We start from the raw sequence: 22,012 nt of genomic DNA, 5'->3' as shown, positions 1-22,012 counted from the left end.
CATTATTCTCTGATTTAAATGAATAACCATCTCGCATCAAACAAGATCCAGATATAATGTTCATGCTTAACGCTGGCACCAAATAAAAATTATTTAGGTCTAAAACTAATCACGAAGGTAGATGTAGAGGTAGCGTGCCGACCGCGATCACATCGACTTTGGAACCATTTCCCACGCGCATCGTCACCTCGTCCTTAGCCAATCTTTGCTTAATCCATAGTCCCTGTTTCGAGTTGCAAATATTAGCAACAGAACCAGTATCAAATACCCAGGTGCTACTGCGAGCATTAGTAAGGTACACATCAATAGCATGTATATCACATATACCTTTGTTCACCTTGCCATCCTTCTTATCCGCCAAATACTTGGGGCAGTTCCGCTTCCAGTGACCAGTCTGTTTGCAGTAGAAGCACTCAGTCTCAGGCTTAGGTCCATATTTGGGTTTCTTCTCTTGAACAGCAACTTGTTTGCCGTTCTTCTTGAAGTTCTCCTTCTTATTCCCTTTACCCTTTTTCTTGAAATTGGTGGTCTTATTGACCATCAACACTTGATGCTCCTTTTTGATTTCTACCTCCGCAGCTTTTAGCATTGCAAAGAGCTCGGGAATAGTCTTGTCCATCCCTTGCATATTATAGTTCATCACAAAGCTCTTGTAGCTTGGTGGCAGTGATTGAAGAATTCTGTCAATGACACTATCATCAGGAAGATTAACTCCCAGTTGAATCAAGTGATTATTATACCCAGACATTTTGAGTATATGTTCACTGACAGAACTATTCTCTTCCATCTTGCAGCTATAGAACTTATTGGAGACTTCATATCTCTCAATCCGGGCATTTGCTTGAAATATTAACTTCAACTCCTGGAACATCTAATATGCTCCATGACATTCAAAACATCGTTGAAGTCTCGGTTCTAAGCCGTAAAGCATGGCACAGTGAACTATCGAGTAGTCATCAGCTTTGCTCTGCCAGACATTCTTAACATCGTCAGTTGCATCTGCAGCAGGCCTGGCACCCAGCGGTGCTTCTAGGACGTAATTCTTCTGTCAGCAATGAGGATAATCCTCAAGTTACGGACCCAGTCCGTGTAATTGCTACCATCATCTTTCAACTTAGCTTTCTCAAGGAACGCATTATAATTCAACGGAACAAGAGCACGAGCCATCTATCTACAACAAACATAGACAAGCAAAATACTATCAGGTACTAAGTTCATGATAAATTTAAGTTCAATTAATCATATTACTTAAGAACTCCCACTTAGATAGACATCCCTCTAATCATCTAAGTGATAACGTGATCCAAATCAACTAAACCATGTCCGATCATCACGTGAGATGGAGTAGTTTTCAATGGTGAACATCACAATGTTGATCATATGTACTATATGATTCACGCTCGACCATTCGGTCTTAGTGTTTCGAGGCCATATCTGTATATGCTAGGCTCGTCAAGTTTAACCTGAGTATTCCGCGTGTGCAACTGTTTTGCACCCGTTGTATTTGAATGTAGAGCCTATCACACCTGATCATCACGTGGTGTCTCAGCACGAAGAACTTTCACAACGGTGCATACTTAGGGAGAACACTTATACCTTGAAATTTAGTGAGAGGTCATCTTATAATGCTACCGTCAATCAAAGCAAAATAAGATGCATAAAGGATAAACATCACACGCAATCAATATAAGTGATATGATATGGCCATCAACATCTTGTGCTTGTGATCACCATCTCCGAAGCACCGTCATGATCACGATCGTCACCGGCGCGACACCTTGATCTTCATCATAGCATCGTTGTCGTTTCGCCACCTATTGCTTCTACGACTATTGCTACCGCTTAGTGATAAAGTAAAGCAATTACAGGGCGATTGCATTGCATACAATAAAGCGACAACCATATGGCTCCTGCCAGTTGCCGATAACTCGGTTACAAAACATGATCATCTCATACAATAAAATATAGCATCACGTCTTGACCATATCACATCACAACATGCCCTGCAAAAACAAGTTAGACGTCCTCTACTTTGTTGTTGCAAGTTTTACGTGGCTGCTACGGGTTGAGCAAGAACCGTTCTTACCTATGCATCAGAACCACAACGATAGTTTGTCAAGTTAGTGTTGTTTTAACCTTCTCAAGGACCGGGCGTAGCCACACTCGGTTCAACTAAAGTTGGAGAAACTGACACCCGCCAGCCACCTGTGTGCAAAGCACATCGGTAGAACCAGTCTCGCATAAGCGTAATGTCGGTCCGGGCCGCTTCATCCAACAATATTGCTGAACCAAAGTATGACATGCTGGTAAGCAGTATGACTTGCATCGCCCACAACTCACTTGTGTTCTACTCGTGAATATAACATCTACGCATAAAACCAGGCTCGGATGCCATTGTTGGGGAACGTAGTAATTTCAAAAAAAAATCTATGCACACGCAAGATCATGGTGATGCATAGCAACGAGAGGGGAGAGTATTGTCTACGTACCCTCGTAGACCGTAAGCAGAAGCGTTAGCACAACGCGGTTGATGTAGTTGTACGTCTTCACGGCCCGACCGATCAGGCACCAAAAGCACGGCACCTCCGAGTTCTTGCACACGTTCAGCTCGATGACGTCCCTTGAACTCCGATCCAGCTGGGTGTCGAGGGAGAGTTCCGTCAACACGACGGCATGGTGACGATGATGATGTTCTACCGTTGCAGGGCTTCACCTAAGCATCGCTACGATATTATCGAGGAAGACTATGGTGGAGGGGGGCACCGCACACGGCTAAGAGATCAATGATCAATTGTTGTGTCTATGGGGTGCCCCCCTCCCCCGTATATAAAGGAGTGGAGGAGGGGGCCGGTCAAGGGGAGGAGGCGCGCCCAAGGGGGGAGTCCTACTCCCACCGGGAGTATGACTCCTCCCTTTCCTATTTGGAGAGGGAGAGGGAAGGAAGAGGAAGGAGGGAGGAAGGAAAGGGGGGCCGGCCCCCCTCCCAATTCGGATTGGGCTTGGGGGGGCGCGCCCCCTCCCTTGCTCCTTTCCTCTCCTTTCCATTAAGGCCCATTAAGGCCCATATACCTCCCGGGGGGTTCCGATAACCTCTCGGAGCTCCGGTATTGCCCCAATCTCACCCGGAACCTTTTCGGTGTCCAAATATAGTCGTCCAATATATAGATATTCATGTCTCGACCATTTCGAGACTCCTCGTCATGTCCGCGATCACATCCGCGACTCCGAACAATCTTTGGTACATCAAAACATATAAACTCATAATATAACTATCATCTAAGTTTAAGCGTGTTGACCCTGCGGGTTCGAGAACTATGTAGACATGACGGAGACACATCTCCGGTCAATAACCAATAGCGGAATCTGGATGCTCATATTGGTTCCTACATATTCTACGAAGATCTTTATCGGTCAAACCGCATAACAACATATGTTGTTCCCTTTGTCATCGGTATGTTACTTGCCCGAGATTCGATCGTCGGTATCTCAATACCTAGTTCAATCTCATTACCGGCAAGTCTCTTTACTCGTTATGTAATGCATCATTCTGTAACCAACTCATTAGCTACATTGCTTGCAAGGCTTATAGTGATGTGCATTACCGAGAGGGCCCAGAGATACCTCTCCGACAATTGGAGTGACAAAACCTAATCTCGAAATATGCCAACTCAACATGTACCTTTGGAGACACCTGTAGAGCTCCTTTATAATCACCCAGTTACGTTGTGACGTTTGGTAGCACACAAAGTGTTCCTCCGGTAAACGGGAGTTGCATAATCTCATAAGTTGTAGGAACATGTATAAGTCATGAAGAAAGCAATAGCAACATACTAAACGATCAAGTGCTAAGCTAACGGAATGGGTCAGGTCAATCACATCATTCTCCTAGTGATGTGATCTCGTTAATCAAATGACAACTCATGTATATGGTCAGGAAACATAACCATCTTTGATCAATGAGCTAGTCTAGTAGAGGCATACTAGTGACACTATGTTTGTCTATGTATTCACACAAGTATTCTGTTTCCGGTTAATACAATTGTAGCATAAATAATAAACATTTATCATGATATAAGGAAATAAATAATAACTTTATTATTGCCTCTAGGGCATATTTCCTTCAGCGGCGATAGCGGAGGGAGGCCAGGGTTGCCCTGAGGACGGTCCTCGCGAGGCTGACCCTGCCAGCGGTCCTCACGAGGCTAATCGCGCGGGGGTCGTGGTTGTCCCAGCGGCCTCCACCACGGCCTCCTCCATGGCCGTAGCCATGGTTGTCGCGCTCGGGACGATGGCCAAGGCACCCATCACGGATCACCCTAAGCTCCTGGCAGTCGTTGGTGTTGTGGCTGTGGACGTTGTGGAAGACACAAAACGGTTGTCTGCCCTTGAAGGACTCGGGGTGATCGCAGCCACGCTTAATCTTGGATTCGGCCGCGAGCACGGAAGGGCCCTTGTGTTTCATGTCCTTAGCCTTGGCCTTCTTGTCTTCAGGATCGACCTCCGGAGGTTCGAGGAGGGAGAGGCGACCTTCCTTTGCCCTCGCGACCTGGCTGCCATGTTGAACATCTCCAGAGTCGAACACAAGTCCTCATGGATGGCGAGCTCCTCTTTCATCTTGACGTCCTGGATGCCATGAGAGATTGCCGATATGATTGCCTCGCCTGACACCTTCGGGATCTTGGGGCGAACGTTGGTGAAGCACATTATGTATTTGTGCAAGGTTTCGCCCGACTGTTGCTTGATGCGTCGCAGGTCACCTACTGTGGGAGCGCAGTCGCGAGTGCCATGGAAGTTGGTGATGAAGCGCTCGCGGAGCTCATCCCAGGAGGAGATCGACCCCACCGAAAGGTTCAGGAGCCACGAGCGTGCGCCATCCTTGAGAGCCATTGGAAACCAGTTGGCATGACTCTGTCGTTGTCGTTCGCCGCCTCGATGCTCAGCTCGTAGAGCTGGAGGAACTCACCAGGGTCAGGAGTGCCATCCTAGCGCGAGGGCAGATCCGGCTTGAACTTGCTGGGCCAAACGTCGCGGCGCAGCTCTAGAGTGAAAGCACGGCAACCTGCCGCACTCACGGGGGCCAGCCGCAGGGTAGGAGCCTGGTCTTGCCACGCACACGCCACTGCCTCCGGCGCCACGCGGTCTCGACGGGGCGGTGCCGAAAGCGCATGTGCCTCTCCTTGGGGCCGCTGCACACCTAGCAGCTTTCTTCATCGCGCGCTGGCGCCCTGCGTGGTGGGTCATGCTCAGGTGCCTCGAGCCTGGGCTCGGGGACAGCGTCGTGTCGAGGAGGAGGAGGAGGTGCGCCATGGGCCACATTGCCTGCCTGAGACGGCGGGAGAGGTAGCGAGCGAGACGGAGCGGGGGCCTCTCCAGCGGCGCTGACGGGCTTAGCGATGCGGCCAAGCCAATCCTCGTAGAGGTCGTTGGCCAGGCGGTAGTGCAGGAGCTCACGCGCCATCGTTGGCCGAGCGTGGGAGGATGACGTCGTGGCCGGAGTTGGCGATGGAGTTGTCATGTGGCCGTCGCGACGAACGAAGGGCGGCAATGACAAATCTTGCTACTCCCTGGCAGCAGGGTCGATGGCGGCATTAGCCACCGAGGAGGCAGAGCGTCGAGGAACGCGGTTGCCCGCAGGCGCCGTCTGGGCGACACAAGCGGCCCGACGCTCGGCACGGACACGGCGAGCGTCGGCCATAGGGACGACGGAATGGTGGCAGAGTGAACGGTGGAAGAGAAGCTTCCACACGCCCCTTCCTGGCGCGCCAAATGTCGGATTCAGGGCTCTGCAGATCCCAAGGAAGGTTCGAACTCTGGGCGTGTGCGAAGACCTCAACCTCTCAAGCCAACCAGTTCGTCACCCCCACGGCCTAGCTCGATGAACAAGGAAGAAGATGGACTCAGCAGTTTACCCAGGTTCGGGCCACCTTGCGGTGTAAAACCCTACTCCTACTTTTTGGTGAATTGGCCTCACGAGGGGCTGAGGATGAACTAGTACAGAGGAAGAACAACCTCGCAAGGTCTGCTCCGGTGAGGAAACGTGTTATGGATCGGCTTGGTCGGATCGGATTGGATCGGATCCCCTCCCTATGGTGGTGGCTAACCTATTAGAATAGTGTTGTCATATATATATATATATATATATATATATATATATATATATATATATATAATATAGAAAAGAGCCCAGCGCACGCGCCGTTGTTCCCTATGGCCCAGCGCGCTGCCGGCCCCTCCGCCCAGCCGCCGCCCCTCTGCCCAACCGCGCCGGCCGCCACCCTCTCCCGCGCCGGTCGCCTCCCACCTCCGTGACCGGCGACCACCCTCCCCCGCGCCGGCCGCCTCCCACCTCCGTGCGCCGGCGGCCACCCTCCCCCGCGCCGGCCGCCTCCCACCCCCGTGCGCCGGCCGCCACCCTCCTCCGCGCCGGCCACCTCCCACCCCCGTGCGCCGGCCGCCTGCCTCTCCCACGCCGACCGCGTCCCTCCCCCGCGTCGGCCACCTTCCTCCCCTGCTCCGGTCGCCTTCCTCCCCCGCTCCGGTAGCCTTCCTCCTCGCGCCCAGCCGCCTTCCTCCTGATTCCCACCAGAGAACTCCCCCGTGCCGACTCCATACACCCTGTCACCCTCCTCTCAGGTCCCTCCATGGGACGTTGTTGGAGCTCTCCCTCTCTGTATGGCTGGACCTATGCATCTTCCCACTCCGGCGATGCGATATGGGGCAGATGCGTGCAAGAAATGAGCTGCTGGATGACATGGGCAAGCGCTGACGGCCGGCTTGGCGATCTGCTCTATGTATTGCAGTTGACCTGTTCTCTCAAGCAGGATTGAACTTTGCCATGGTTGCAATTCTCTTTGTCGGCTCCTTGTCCATGGGGAAGCACCTCGGGCAGGGGTCGTTAGTGTGGCGTACTCGGCCGTGTTGTTGGTATGGTCGTCGCAGAGTACTGCAGTGGCACATAGTGGCTCTTCGAACCGCAAGACTTGCATCCATCAGCTGGCACCGAATTCTGCTACTGCTCCAACCACTCATGCCAAGAATAGAGAACACAACTCGCAAGGTTCAGAGCAATCTGTCATAGTTGATTCAGTGACTAGGTCTAGTGGAATCCCCAAGGTGCGTGCAGATTTATGAAATTGCTATGTATGGGGCGAGTTTTGTTTGTTGTGAGTAATGTACTAATGGTTATCTGCTGCTCCTTTTTGTCAAGAATTTGTAACGAGCTTCAGTTCTGATTTCACTCTCTCACAGTACCATTGATCTTCATAGCACACCACCTGTTTGTGTAAATACCTATGAGAGGATAGCACACATGAATACCATACAGTGAGATGAAAAGGTGTGTTCAAAAAATGTCAAACAACCTGATCCTTTCAAACATTTTGGATAAGTGCAAAAATGAACGTTTGCAAGTTCAATACAGATAGTTCAATAAGGTATTCAGAGAGCTTTTTATAGATAAAGGTTTCCTTGCAATTATCATTTTTCGTGTGTGATCATTTCTCCACTTAGAGCAATTTTCATGTGTGATCTGTACTTTAGGTGCTAATCTAAGAATTTGTGTCCTCGGGGAGTTCATGTATTACTACCATAGGAGTGTGATGTTCCTTTGCTAGGAGATGGGTGCAAGAAAGAACCAATTTATTTTGCATTCAGTCACCATTGGAGTTGGTCTTGTGCACCACCAAATTAACTTTCTGAAGCTACCTCTATGGTTAAGAAAAGCACGCGAGCATCCTTCTACATAGTAAGTTCGTAGTCAAGAAGACAGGGAGTTCAGAAAAGAACGTGAACACTGAAAGACCACAAAAAACCAAAAACCTGCATTAGGGGAGTTCTTCAAGAAGCTCGTGGCTAGCCGGCCATGTTGTGTATTCTTATCAGTTCATTGTCAAGAAGACAAGTAATTAGTTTATATATCTAGCCTGACGTGTTGTGTATTCTGGTCAGTTCGTGTGTGTATGTGTTTCCCTTGTGGCGTATGAGAGGAAGCCGCTGATCTGGTCCAGGCATGCTCCTATTCTCTCTTTTCGGTAGCACGAACATTTAAAAGTTTGAATGCTAGACCCCGGTAAGTTCTGCTTGCTAAAACCTCCTCTCTCATATTTGTTCCTGTTTTGTAGGTTGCAGCAAAAAACAAGATGCACAAGTTCATATTTTGTATGCTTTTCGGTTCATCTACTTCCCTGTGATGAGTCTGATTTCCTTTGTGTTTCATCTTCTTCATATAGCACAAACAAGTGCTTGTGGTTATGCGTAGTCCATGGGTTCTAGTATTTGATTACAGTCAGGCCACGAGTTACTATTGTGGTACTCCGTTGCAAGAAAAATGGGTTGTCGGTTCAGTTATAGGCACCCAACTCTGTAGATTTTGAATTTTTAGCATGGTACTTTAAGTTTGTTTTTTATCATATAATGTAAAATTGTAAACATGTTTCCAACGGTCTTTGCTCCCAGTTCTGAACTTCTTATTCAGTCTGCTAGTACAGTCGTCGCGGTCGCCACCCCGACGCCTAGCCCGCCAACCCGCGTCGCGTTGCTCCGGGACACCCGAGCACTGCCGCGCCACATCTCCGGTGCCTGACGGTGAGGGCCAGCGTCTTTGCCCGACAAAGCAGGCTACCATCCCTCCACTGACAACGTGCATGTCCAGCCGTTGGTGCATCTCTCTCTGCCCGTGGATGCTCGTGTGTTATAGTTGGTTTCTCCCCTTCCTGTACATGCTGCTACTCACCTTTTTATCTCTCTGATGCGTTGTGTTGCACTACTGCAGCTTGATCCAGGAGGTGCTAGATCATGCTGACTGGAACTAGGATGCAACAGGGTTGACGGATCATGCCGCACAAGCACTGGTGCTCTGCTTTCTTCTTACTTTGTGTTCTAATTTGCTTTCTTCTTATTTTCAGTTTGCGAGATACAAAAAGAAGTTAAAAAAATGTTGTGCCTGGAGTTCATATTATTTGCTACCCCATGATGTACGTCTATAGTTTCTCCCTCCAAATGTGTTGGTCCATGTGGTTGTATTTTCTGTTTTTTTGTTTTGGATCTACGAAAAAGGTTATTGAAGCTCAAATGTGATAAGCACATAAGTTCAGATCTCCAATGCTACAAAGTTCACGTATACCTCTCTGTTTTAATCATGGCATACAAATTTTGCACTACGAGAAATTTCAGAGGCAAGAACGTAGAAAATAAAGAACACAAAAATATCAACAAAAAAATCACTAGGAGAAAAGTTTAAGTCGGGATATGCAAGAAAAGCTCTTATTTTATTTCAGTTCAATTTCAAATTCTAGTTAAGTTTCATTTCTTATTTTAATTTAGTCTAGTTTCTTGTTTTAGTTTAGCTCAATATCTAATTTTTGTTCAGTTCAATTCTTATTTTAGAAAAAAAAATTGAATTGTTTCTTTACCTACATTCTTCTATTCAACATCAGGGAGAAGGTGCCTCATGGTAAAAGCGTGCCAAGATTTTCTAAGTACCCCAGACCCATCCTGTCCTCTATACAGATTTTAGAGTTTAACACATCAATGGAAGTTTGTTCTCAAAACTGAAATTGTTTTGCATGTACTGATAGTTAAGTTGTTAATTGTTGGAGTGTTTCGTTCTTGCAGAATAAAAATAAGATGTATGCATTGCTTCTTGGCCCAGCTTGAGATGAACTCTCAGTGTCTTTAGAAGCATTCATGGTTAAAAAGCAACAACAACCTCCTCCGTTCGAGTTGAGCACTGGTCATCGTCCAAGTTGAGCACTAGGTGTCGTCCAAGTTAAAAAAGAGTTGTATGCACGTACAGAAGTTTGCTTTAGTGAGAAATATGCATACTGTCTTCTATAACTCATTTCACTTCACGGTTTCTTCACTTGTTTGTTGTTTCCTAATTATCCTAATTCCTAAATGTTCTACTCAACTTCAGCGCCATGCTCGGTCCAACTCCGTGGCTTCAGGGTGGCCGAGTTCATGGCGACCATCAGTTCGGAGACCTGCGTCACACTGCCCGTGTCGCTACCATGGCCACCTGCATCATTGCGTGCTCCGTCAACAGCCTCTTGCACAAGGAAAAGCAACAGGAGTAGAGGTGTCTGAGATGCTCTGTTCTAGCGAGGTGGCTGATTATGTTTGTCAGTTTGTAATACTTTGGCCGTAGTGTAGTTATGTATCTTTTTCTGGCCGGAGCACGACCAGAGCTTATGTCAGTACCAACTTTGATTGTGATGGTACTACAAACTCTATAAAAACACCAACAATCCATTTTTAGTGTTACTTACCTTTTGTACAATTCACATGGATTGTGCCCCTATTACCAACTGTGGTACAAAAATGCACTGTGCTCACCATTTTATTTTAGTTCATCAGTTTGTAATACTTTAAAAGAGAGGAGGTAAAAGTGAACCATTCAGTTTTGTATTATAAAAAGTGTTAATGTGAGAAACTTCAAAAACATCTTGTTTAATAAGTTCTGCTTGTTCTGTGTATAGTATTTATTGAGCTAAAAATGGTATGGTTCATACATTCTCGTCGATCTCGTTGTAATCGTCCTTGTTTTGTGAGTTTCCTGATGCAAGTTTTGTGGTCAGTCCAGATGGAAGAAGGTGATCCGTTCAAAGTGTAACTTGATCCGTTCAAAGTGTAACTCTATGACGTTGACATCCAAGTTCTACAACTGATCCGTACAAACAAAAACGGTGGTCCGTTCTACAAAGGAAAAATGGTTTAATTAAAAATATTGATCAGTACAAGTTAAAAATGATGGTCCGTTCGGAATAAAAGAAATGAAGAAATTCAAATTGTAAAAGTTCAAGCAAAAAGGAACCCCATGCAATTCAAATGGTAAAAGTACAAGTCGTAAAATAAGAGAAGTCCAGAACATCGTTGTAAAAAAATGTTTAGTTCAAACAAACATTTTCTTTTTGAAAAAAATACAATTCAGTTCGATGATATAAACCATGCAAGTGCAGGGCCGACGATACAATAACATTGAGTTCAACAATATAAAGCATGCAAGTTCAGGGCTAGGATACAGTAAACCGTTGAAAATTTACGAGAAAAATATTACCCAAAAAACAGTGCAAAGTCTAGATAGTGAAAACATGCTTAGTACAAATCCATGCAAGCATCAGTACAAGTACCTTTTTTCGGAACCATCTAAAATTACTCTACGAAAAATAACTCAGTACAAACATACACATATATCAGTACGACTACTTTGTTTTTCAGACGAGAAAACAGCAGGATCCGTCATGCCGTATTCAAAATTACTCTTAAACGGTTGCGAAGTAGAGAAAACATTCAACATGACTAAGTTTCGCATTTTCGATAGCTATCCAACGGTATATTATTTGCCATATCTCGACAAACTTTTTAAAAAAATCGCGTTTAAAATCAAATTTGACCGTATTCGAATTCGTTTTTAAACCGCAAGGAATTAGAAAAACATTTCTATACGAAAAAGTTGCGCATTTTCCATAGCTTTCCAACGCCGTATCATTTGCGTCAATTCGACAAACCCTTTGCAAAAAAATCGCGAAAATACGTTTCGCCCAGAATTTCACCGTTTTTCAAATTACTTCTAAATCATATATAATTAAAAAAACAATACACATATGGAAGATGCGGATTTTCACCAGCTTTCCAACACCATCTTATTTGCTCAATTCCGACAAACCATTTAAAAATTGAGTCCAAAATACGATTCACGTTTTCGGTTTTGAAAAAAATGTTTTTTCAAAACTGCTCTTGAAACATAATGATTTTGCAAAAACGTTCAGTATACTTGAAATATGATTGTCAAGAGCTTTCCAACGATATATTACACGCCCCGTTCCGACCAAAAAATTACAAGAAGTTTTTGAACTAAAGAAGACGATCTTTTAAACACAAGTAAAAGCATCAGTTCAATCGCTTCGAAAACATCAGTACAACCACCTGAAACCGTCAATTCAAAAAGGGTAACAGAATAATATTCTGTTACGCGTAACAGAATAGCCCAGATGTGTGTGTGTGTGTCTATATATATATATATATATATATATATATATATATACATATATATATATATATATTAGAATAGCTATTCGGATCACGACACTGGTGTCGGTGTCAAAACCGGCGGATCTCGGGTACGGGGTCCCGATCTGTGCGTCAAGGCTGATGGTAACAGGAAGCAAGGGACACAGATGTTTACCCAGGTTCGGGCCCTCTCGATGAAGGTAAAACCCTACTTCCTGCTTGATTAATATTGATGATATGGGTAGTACAAGAGTAGATCTACCCCGAGATCGTAGAGGCCAACCCTAAGAGCTAGCCTATGATGGTATGAATGTAATTGTGATCGGCCTTCTAAGGACCAACCTCTCCGGTTTATATAGACACCGGAGAGGGCTAGGGTTTACATGGAGTCGGTTACAAGGAAGGAAATATAATATCCGGATCGCCAAGCTTGCCTCCCACGCAAAGGAGAGTCCCATCGGACACGGGCCGAAGTCTTGAGTCTTGTATCGTCACGCTTCAATAGTCCGAATGTTGTACACAGTCCGGTCGTCCGGATACCCCCTAATCTAGGACTCCCTCAGTAGCCCCTAAACCAGGCTTCGATGACGATGAGTTCGGCGCGCGGTATTGTCTTCGGTATTGCAAGGCGGGTTCCTCCTCCGAATACTCCAAAGTGGTTATCGAACACGTAGGCCGTGTCCGGATCTGCAAGATGATCTTCACACGACATAGATCTGATTTGCTGGCAATCTTCGTGCGTCGTGCCCTTGCATCGTGGCTTGGTCCAATCGCGAACCGTCGTTCCCTATCCCACAACGACTCGTGTTACGAGGCGGTTTTTTATTGGCACGTCCCGTCAAGGCAGAGATCGTGTCCCTTTTATTACGGGATTTTCCATCAATATGAGCGTGCGTGACCCCACGACGACTGTTGGTATAACCCCGTTGTGTGTTTTAGATAAGCCTCAAACGGTCACACCGGGGACTCTTGATATTCACCTTCTTTATAAAGGGGTCGAGACCTACGCCTCTTTTTTCACCTTCATCGCGCCTTCTCGCACCTTGAGTTCTAACACCCAAAGCCCAAGCCCCGCTTCACCAGAATCCTCCAATATGTCTGGATCCGACCATCAAGGCCAGTGGGTGGCCTCCTCGATCGAAGAGAAGGACATTGCAAAACTTAGGGAGGTCGGATACCTGACCGCAGATATCCAGCACAGGCTCCCTGCTCTAGGGCACGTCATCCCTACGCCGGAGCCCAATGAGCGTGTTGTTTTCGTCCCACACTTCCTCCGCGGTTTGGGTTTCACCCTCGATCCCTTCGTGAGGGGGCTCATGTTCTATTATGGGTTGGATTTTCATGATCTGGCTCCAGACACCATCCTCCATATCTCATCATTCATTATCGTGTGCGAGGCTTTTCTCCACATCACCCCGCACTTTGGCTTATGGCTCAAGACCTTCAATGTGAAGCCGAAGATGATCGGGGGGCGACATTTGGAGTGCGGAGGTGCTGTAATAAGAAGAAACGCCGATGCCCCATGGCCGGAGGATTCTTTCCCAAAAGTATCTGATGTATGGCAGCCGAGGTGGTTTTATGCTACGGCCCCAAGGGGCACGAAGTGGGTAGCCGCCCCTGAGTTCTGCTCGGGCCCTCCGTCGCAGTTGGCGTCCTGGACAGACGTAGGGCGTAATTGGGGGCCCGCAGGCGATGTGCCAATACTACAGAACCGCATCCGGGAGCTTCTCGAGAGGGATATCAACCTTGTCAGCACAATCAGGGCCGACCCTGTGGGGGGCAGGGGGGCGGCCGCCCCGGGCCCCCAAAATCTAGGGGGGCCGCCTAAGGCCCATAGTACTGCAGTCTGACGAACGGGAGTATAGGAGAGTAGCAAGCCAATCGCCTGATCCCAGCGGCCAGCGATCGAGTCATTTGTTCTCAGGAAAGGTAGCGAGAGATCCTCAGGAAAAAAGGAAAGATAGCGAACAATCAGCGGCTGGACGGTTTCCTTCCTGTTACGTTCGACTATTCCATCACGAAGAATCCGGCAATGATTCCCACGTCCCAGCCCTAGCTGCTAGCCGCCGACGCCGTACACGCACGCACGCACAGATGCACTCGCACATCGCCGTCCCCTGGTAATCTCCTTCCTAATCTGGTTATGTTCGCCACCGATTTCAATTCTGAGGCCCCCATCTTCACGCTCCTTTGGCCTTTGCAGCTTTGCTCAATTGCTCTCCTCTCCTCTCCGTCATCTGTAGACTTTAGAAACGTACAGACTACAGAAGTTCGACCATCAGGTTTGAGGTATATTATTCATACAACAGGAGGAAATATCCATCGGGCAGCGACAAAAGGAAAAAAGAAGAAGTTAGTGAATAGACTGATACACTCACAGTGTGGAGGTATTCACAAATTTCTCAAGCCAAGTAATATTGGTGCTTCCAGTACTTCGCCAAACCCAACTGATGCGTTGGCGATTGTTGCCATAGTGAAAGAGCAACAAACTAATGAAAATTTGGACTCTCATCAGCAAGAAGAAAATATCAACTCCAACATCGACAATAACAATGTAAGTGGCTCCGAGAATGTAGGTAACTCGTCGGATGCCACTGAGTTAAGGTCAGCTTTGTCTGCTTTGACTCACTTGGTCGCTTTGAGTTTCTAATTGGTATGATTATCTGACATGATATTCTATTTGCTGTAAATAAAGTTAGCAAGATGTTGCAATCGTCAACCATGTGCATTGACTCCGCTTTGAAGAAAACAAAAGGTATAACACAATATTTTGAGAAGTACAGAGATGAGGGGTTTTCTTCAAGTTTGAGCATCGCTAAAGGTATTGCAACTGAAATGGGAATAGAGCCATTGTTGATTGTTATCCTAATATCTCCATTGCCTATCGCAACTTTTTTACTGTGGATGTGACGGTCGCATCGGCCGAAAGAAACTTTTTGAAGTTGAAATAATTGAAGAATTATTTGAGGTCAACATTGACTCAAGATAGATTAAATGGTTTGGCTACATTATGCATCGAGAAGAAATTATTTATTGGATGAGATTGACATCGACCCCGTCATAAGTGACTTTGCATCGAGGAATGTTAGAAGAATTTTTTAGGTAATATGTATAAATTTGATACGCATACTGATTTTGGATCCATTCATTTGTTACTGATAATAATTTATATATACATTTTTTACACAAAAGTATATTACAAGGACTTGTATATTAAGGGCCCCCAATTTTTAGTTCGCCCCAGGCCCCCGAAATCTGAGGACCGGCCCTGAGCATAATGCAAGTGATGTTAATCCGGCGGATGTTGCCGTGCCAACGCTGGCCTCTTCGGATGTGGGAGTTCAATCCGGAGGGTCCGCGAACTGTGAAGCACTTCTTCGGCTTGAAGCCCGAAGAGATGTGCAAGTTGTTCTTCGGACAGAAAGTAGTATGTCCGGACACCACCGAGGATGCGGGCCTAAGCTGCAATCGCCTAGATATCGAAGTAAGTAGCCTTGATACCGGACACACTGTTTTGTATTTATCGTGACTGTTCATTCTAACAATCAACCGTGTCCAGGAATGGTTCAGCAAGGCGGAGAGAATTAGGTGTCCGGCACCGCTTCCCGAAGGCTCGCCCGTCCCCGCTATGGCCAAGATGCTCGACCGGGTACTCAGCAGAATGCCCTCAGGGACGGACAAGGGGAGGGATGAAGAATCCGAGCCCCACACGCTATGCATCCGGACCGGGGGAATTGTTACCTCCCTTAGGGAGGATAGTCGGGAAGGAGAGGCTAAGGCCTCCTCCCCGCGCGGGAAGAAGAGGGCTGCCTCCGAAGACTTGGAGGCGGATGCCCAAATTAGGGAAGAAGACATCCCCAGGGGACCTTGCCCCGACGGGCTTCCTCACCGCACCATGCCCTCCAACGGGCCAGACCTCCAACGAGCTATAAGTCAATTTACGATCCGAAGATACTGTGTTTCTCCTGGATCAATAACCAGGGTTCAACTTTTTCCAGTCCGGCCAGCAGCTCCTCTCAACAGGGTTCGTCTTCGGGGGACCTTCCTCCGGAGATGATGAAGAGCGAAACCCCACCCCCTTCTCCGACTCATGAAGCGGGCGACACCGATGTGTCGTCACGAAGGGGTCCGGATCTGCCAAAGCCAGCAGTCAATTCGTCAGCCGCCTTACACCCGGAGCACTTGGCTTCCATGGGGGCGATGAGAAAAGTCCGGCGCAGTTCGATGTCCGGCCGGACGTACTGATGGGCTTGCTGGAGCGAGCTGCGCTCTCGGAGGAGCACCGCTCTTTAATGAGCGTGATGCTTAAGAAGATTTCATCCGCTACAAGCGGTTTGAATGAAGCATTCACAAGCCTGCTCAGAGGCTTTGAGGTATGTAATGTAGAATCCACTATTTCTTTAGCTGTGAGGCACTCGGTAAGTGTGCTCCATATGGATAATAGCCCCTGAGACTCTGGTTGTCTGCCCTAGGCAGCAAACGGAGGATCATAAACCAATGATTTGTGTTGTAAATATGTGCAGTTACCTGTGGGTCCGGCCGCCGGCCCGTCCGTTGAAGTTGCCGAACTGACGAGGCAAATCGGGTCAATTGATGCCGATATCACTCTGATGAATGAGCGGCTGGATAAATCACAAGGTATGTGTCTTGTCCTTCCATTGCATAGAAAATATTAAGGTGGCACATATTAATGTAATATGTTCGGACTACAGATGGTGCTGCTGCCATGGAGGCCCTGAGGGCGGAGCTTGCTCTAGCCAAGGAGCAAGCCCGAGTGAGCAATGCGGCTGCCGTAAAGGCGGCCGAGGAATTGAGAGCCGAACAGGCTGCTCATCGCCGAAGCGAGGAAAAGATAGCCGAAATGGCTATTGAGTTAAAAAATGCCACTGACCGGTATGAGCTCCTGAAAAAGGAGCATGAAGATAAATCGGCTGACCTGAGCAAGGCACTGAATGCCACCAAGGAAATACAGACCGAGCTCAGGGGTGCGCGGGAGGAGCTTCAACAAGCCAGAAAAATCGCGGCTGGAGGCTCCTATTTGCTGCGGACGAAGTTCTTCGATCCGAAGTACGCTCCCCTTGATGGACGCTGGAGCTCGTCGGACACATACGCGGACCTGACGAAGAGTACGGCTGATGCTGTGGAGTTCTTCAAAGATCAGGGGGGAAAAGGAGGTGGAGAAGCTTTTTTGGTCGCAGTTCCATGCTCCCACTCGCCCGCTGCCGTTAAGTGATAAGATGGCTGCTGTGGCGGAGCTTCACAGGCCGTCCGGGCTTGCGATGCGGTCTGTAATAGATCATCTTTGGCCGAAGGGGCCTAAGCTGGACAACTACTTTGGTTTAGTGCAACAGTTCCTTGGGGTCATGCCTCGGATCGATGCCATGAGGCGGTTGGCATGCATAGAGGGTGCTCGGATGGCCCTTGCTCGCGTTAAAGCGTATCGGACGGATATGGATGCCACTATGATAGCGTCTCAGGATCCGGTGGGGGGCCAATATCCGACCGAGCACTACTTGGCGCAGGTCACAGAGGGTGCCCGCCTGATAGAGGCGCAATGCCCGAAGAATCTCTTATTCGAGTGATGATTCAAATCATTGTAAAAAAATTATTTTGATTAGAAGATTATATTTATAATGTTTGTCTAAAAATATGATTGTGTCCCCTGTGCGGCCGTTTATATATATATCTATATATGTGTGGGTAATCCGAAAGATAGCAGTCGTTGGCTTCAGCCCCCACGCATACAATGCGGGGGTGTTCGCGAAAAAATGTGCTTGATCACTCTTTATCCAACAACTTGGTCCGGCAACGAGGTGATCGCACGTCGAACTAGGCAACCGGACTATATAGCTGTAACACTTTCGCTTAGCCGCGGGATTCTAACGTTGGGGCTACTATGTAGCCCCTGGTACCTTCGCGTGCATCTGAATAAGGGCGCGTATGTACCTGGCCGGGAAATGGCCCTTCGTTAATGCGGAGGAATCCTAGAGATTCCGGTGAGTCGTCGAGTGGTTGACCAGTCTCTCGTTGTATCATGACAGTCAGTTTTCGGCTTTCTCTACTGAGGTGCTCATCCAGAATAACCAGGGCACAATCGCAGTAGTTCTCCTTTGGCCACCTTAGCCAATTATAACGGAACGTAAGGCGGCGAACCCAGGAGCCGGGCAAACCCAACATTTGACCAAAGACATGATTCGGAGCTGATGTGTATAAGGCCAAACTCGTGACGCCGAACACTCCCGAAGGTATTCGGACTTTATAAAAGATGATGAGCTCAAGAATGCCATTCATTATAAACCCTGTATTTCCAGGTGCGTGCATTAATCTGTCGTGGCGAAATGCCAAAAACGGCAGTATCCTCTGTGGGTACGGAACCCATGGGATGGTTAAACAAACAAGAGGCAATAGAAAAGGTTTACACAGGGGCTTAATCTAAAAAGAAACCTGTTGAACGGGGCCCTGCTGCACATCTGCGCCTTTGTCTCCATTGTGCCGCCTCCTGGAAGGGTATCGCGCGAGCGTTGACTGCGAGAAAGGGCAACTCATAGGGGAGTGCAACGTAAGTATGCGATGGATAGTAAGAAATGTAAGATGTTGGCCAGCTAATAAGGTTGAGCCAAGTGTGGGGCCTTGTCATTAGCCCCTGGTGTCCACTATAGGATTACATATACAGTGCCCTGGTTTGATATGGGCTGCCGGACTCGTCTAACCGTGTCCGTGGTCTTAACGACCCGTCATATTTTGTTAGAGGCCGCTTATAGTCCGGACGTTAGGGCCGTCGCGTATACCTCTGTGCGCGAAGAGCGCTCTGTTATTCCACTAACGGTGATGATGCCGCGTGGACCGAGCATCTTAAGTGTAAGGTAACCATAGTGCGGCAATGCGTTGAAGCGGGCGAAGGCCGTTCTTCCGAGCAGTGCTTGATAGCTGCTTTGGAAGGGTGTGATGATGAAGTCTAGTTCTTCGCTTCTGGAGTTGCCTAGAGAGTTGAATGTTACCTCCAGTGTGACGGAGCCCCTGCTGTAGGCTTCAACGCTTGGTATCACCCCTTCAAAGGCGGTGTTAATCTTGCTGATTCTGGATGAGTCTATCCCCATTCTACGGACAGTGTCCTCATATATTAAATTGAGATGGTATCCGCCGTCCATGAGGACATGAGTGAGATGGTATCCGCCGATTATTGGGTCAAGCACCAAGGCGTTTGATCCTTCGCGCCGAATACTAGTTCAGTTGTCCAGGCGATCGAAAGTGATCGAACAAGACATCCCGTGGTTGGGTGTGGGTACGATGGGCTCTATATCGCGCGCGCCTTTATGGGCGTTGTCAGTGTCAAAACCGGTGGATCTCGGGTAGGGGGTCCCGGATGGTAACAGGAGGCAAGGGACACGATGTTTTTACCCAGGTTCGGGCCCTCTCGATGGAGGTAAAACCCTACTCCTGCTTGATTGATATTGATGATATGGGTAGTAGAAGAGTGGATCTACCACGAGATCAAGGAGGCTAAACCCTAGAAGCTAGCCTATGGTATGATTGTTGTAATGGTTGTTCGTCCTACGGACTAAAACCCTCCGGTTTATATAGACACCGGAGAGGGCTAGGGTTACACAGAGTCGGTTACAATGGTAGGAGATCTACATATCCGTATTGCCAAGCTTGCCTTCCATGCCAAGGAAAGTCCCATTCGGACACGAGACGAAGTCTTCAATCTTGTATCTTCATAGTCTTGGAGTCCGGCCGATGATGATAGTCCGGCTATCCGGACACCCCCCTAGTCCAGGACTCTCTCAGTAGCCCCTGAACCAGGCTTCAATGACGATGAGTCCGGCGCACATATTGTTCGGCATTGCAAGGCGGGTTCCTCCTCCGAATAATAATAGAAGATTGTGAACACTAGGATAGTGTCCGGCTCTGCAAAATAAATTCCACATACCACCGTAGAGAGAATAATATGTACACAAGTTCAATCTGCTGACGTATTTTGTGGCGTGACGTCACACCACTACCAAGCCTTTACTTGAAACGTTTTTATTATACCACCTCAGCGTGTGTAGTGAAGCGGTTTCCTTGGCACGTCTTGTCGAAGCAGAGATCGTGTTCCCCTTATTCCGGGATTCCCATCAATACGGACGTGGGTAACCCAACCGCGCCATTGATTGCGGCGCTTGGGAGATAGGCGAGTTTTACCAGGCCGGTGGGGACGCATAGTCTTCGTCCGCCCATATATAAGGGGATAAGGATCCACCATTTTTACCTACGCCTTCTTCCTCCTTTGCCTATCCATCTCCGCGCACTCGAGCTCCAGCACCCAAGTCCGCACACCTCGCCTCAACCTTCTCCAGCCATGTCCGGAGCGGGAGGCAAGTGGATGGCCTCCTCCATTACGGAGGGGCACATCGAGAAACTGCGCGGCGCCGGATACCTGTCCAGCGACATCGCGCACCGGCTGCCCGACGAGGGGCAGCTCATCCCCACCCCCAGGCCCCATGAGAGGGTCGTATTTCTTCCCCACTTCCTCCGCGGACTGGGCTTCCCACTACATCCCTTCGTCCGGGGGCTCATGTACTACTACGGCCTAGACTTCCACGATCTGGCACCAAACTTCATCCTCAACATCTCGGCGTTTATCGTCGTGTGCGAGGCCTTCCTCTGCATCCAGCCTCACTTCGGCTTGTGGCTAAAGACCTTCAATGTCAAGCCGAAGGTGGTGAAGGGCGTTCAAGCGGAGTGCGGAGGCGCCATGGTGGGCAAAATGCCCAACGTCACTTGGCTTGAGGGCGCCTTTGTGGAATCCGTCAAGGGGTGGCAATCGGGGTGGTTCTACATCACTGAGCCGCGTGACCCTAAGTGGGCAGCGGCCCCCGAGTTCAGATCTGGTACCCCCATGCAGCTCACCTCCTGGAAAGAGAAGGGCTTGCTATGGGGCAGTTCGGAGGAGCTGACCGAACTCCAGTCCTGTCTCCAGACCCTGGTGAACAAGAAGCTTAAGCTTGTCAACCTGATCCAGGTCATGCTCGTCCGCCGGATTCTCCCCTGCCAGCAACAGGCTTTCAATTTGTGGGAGTTTGAACAGGAGCAAATGTTTCATCGAAGTCAATTCCTTCAACTTGAGTATATCCTTGAGCCACAAGACGTGCTTTGTTTCTGACGACTTGACCATGCTCATCTTGCTTGTTTCGATATATCCACTTGTTGGGGAACTTAGTAATTTCAAAAAATTTCCTACGCACACGCAAGATCATGGTGATGGCATAGCAACGAGAGGGGAGAGTGTTCGTCCACGTACCCTCGTAGACCGTAAGCGGAAGCGTTATCACAACGCGGTTGATGTAGTCGTACGTCTTCACGATCCGGCCGATCCAAGCACCGAACATACGGAGCCTCCGAGTTCAGCACACGTTCAGCTCGATGACGATCTCCGGCCTCCAATCCAGCCGAGCTCCGAAGATGAGTTCTGTTAGCACGACGGCATGGTGACGGTGATGATGTTCTACCGGCGCAGGGCTTCGCCTAAACTCCGCGACGATATGACCGAGGTGGAATATGGTGGAAGGGGGCACCGCACACGGCTAAGGAACGATCCGTAGATCAACTTGTGTGTCTATGGGGTGCCCCCTACCCCCGTATATAAAGGAGTGGAGGAGGGGAGGGCCGGCCCTCTTCTATTGCGCGCCCTAGAGGAGTCCTACTCCCACCGGGAGTAGGATTCCCCCTTTCCTAGTCCAACTAGGAGTCCTTCCATGTATTAGGAGTAGGAGACAAGGAAGGGGAAGAGAGAAGGGAAGGAAGGAGGGGGTGCGGCCCCTCCCCCTAGTCCAATTCGCCTAGGCCATGGGGGGCGCGCGGCCTGCCCTAGGCAGCCCCTCTCTCTTTCCCGTAGGGCCCAATAAGGCCCAATACTTCTCCCCGGCGAATTCCCGTAACTCTCCGGTACTCTGAAAAATACCCGAATCACTCGGAACCTTTCCGAACTATGAATATAGTCGTCCAATATATCGATCTTTACGTC

General features: G+C 48.4%; 1 long non-coding RNA gene across 1 annotated transcript; it reads left to right on the top strand.

Annotated features, from left to right (window-relative positions):
- The first annotated feature begins 6,196 nt into the window (after positions 1–6,196).
- LOC123044542 (uncharacterized) lies at positions 6,197–10,235 on the top strand. The gene is made up of 2 exons (XR_006420167.1): positions 6,197–8,972; positions 9,435–10,235. It is a non-coding gene; the product is annotated as an uncharacterized lncRNA (long non-coding RNA).
- The last annotated feature ends 11,777 nt before the right edge of the window (positions 10,236–22,012 follow it).

The sequence above is a fragment of the Triticum aestivum genome, chromosome 2B (genome assembly GCF_018294505.1).
Source record: "Triticum aestivum cultivar Chinese Spring chromosome 2B, IWGSC CS RefSeq v2.1, whole genome shotgun sequence".
Classification (NCBI taxonomy): domain Eukaryota; kingdom Viridiplantae; phylum Streptophyta; class Magnoliopsida; order Poales; family Poaceae; genus Triticum; species Triticum aestivum.
The sequence above is the reverse complement of the archived record's forward strand: the minus strand, read 5'-3'. Positions and strand labels throughout refer to the sequence as shown.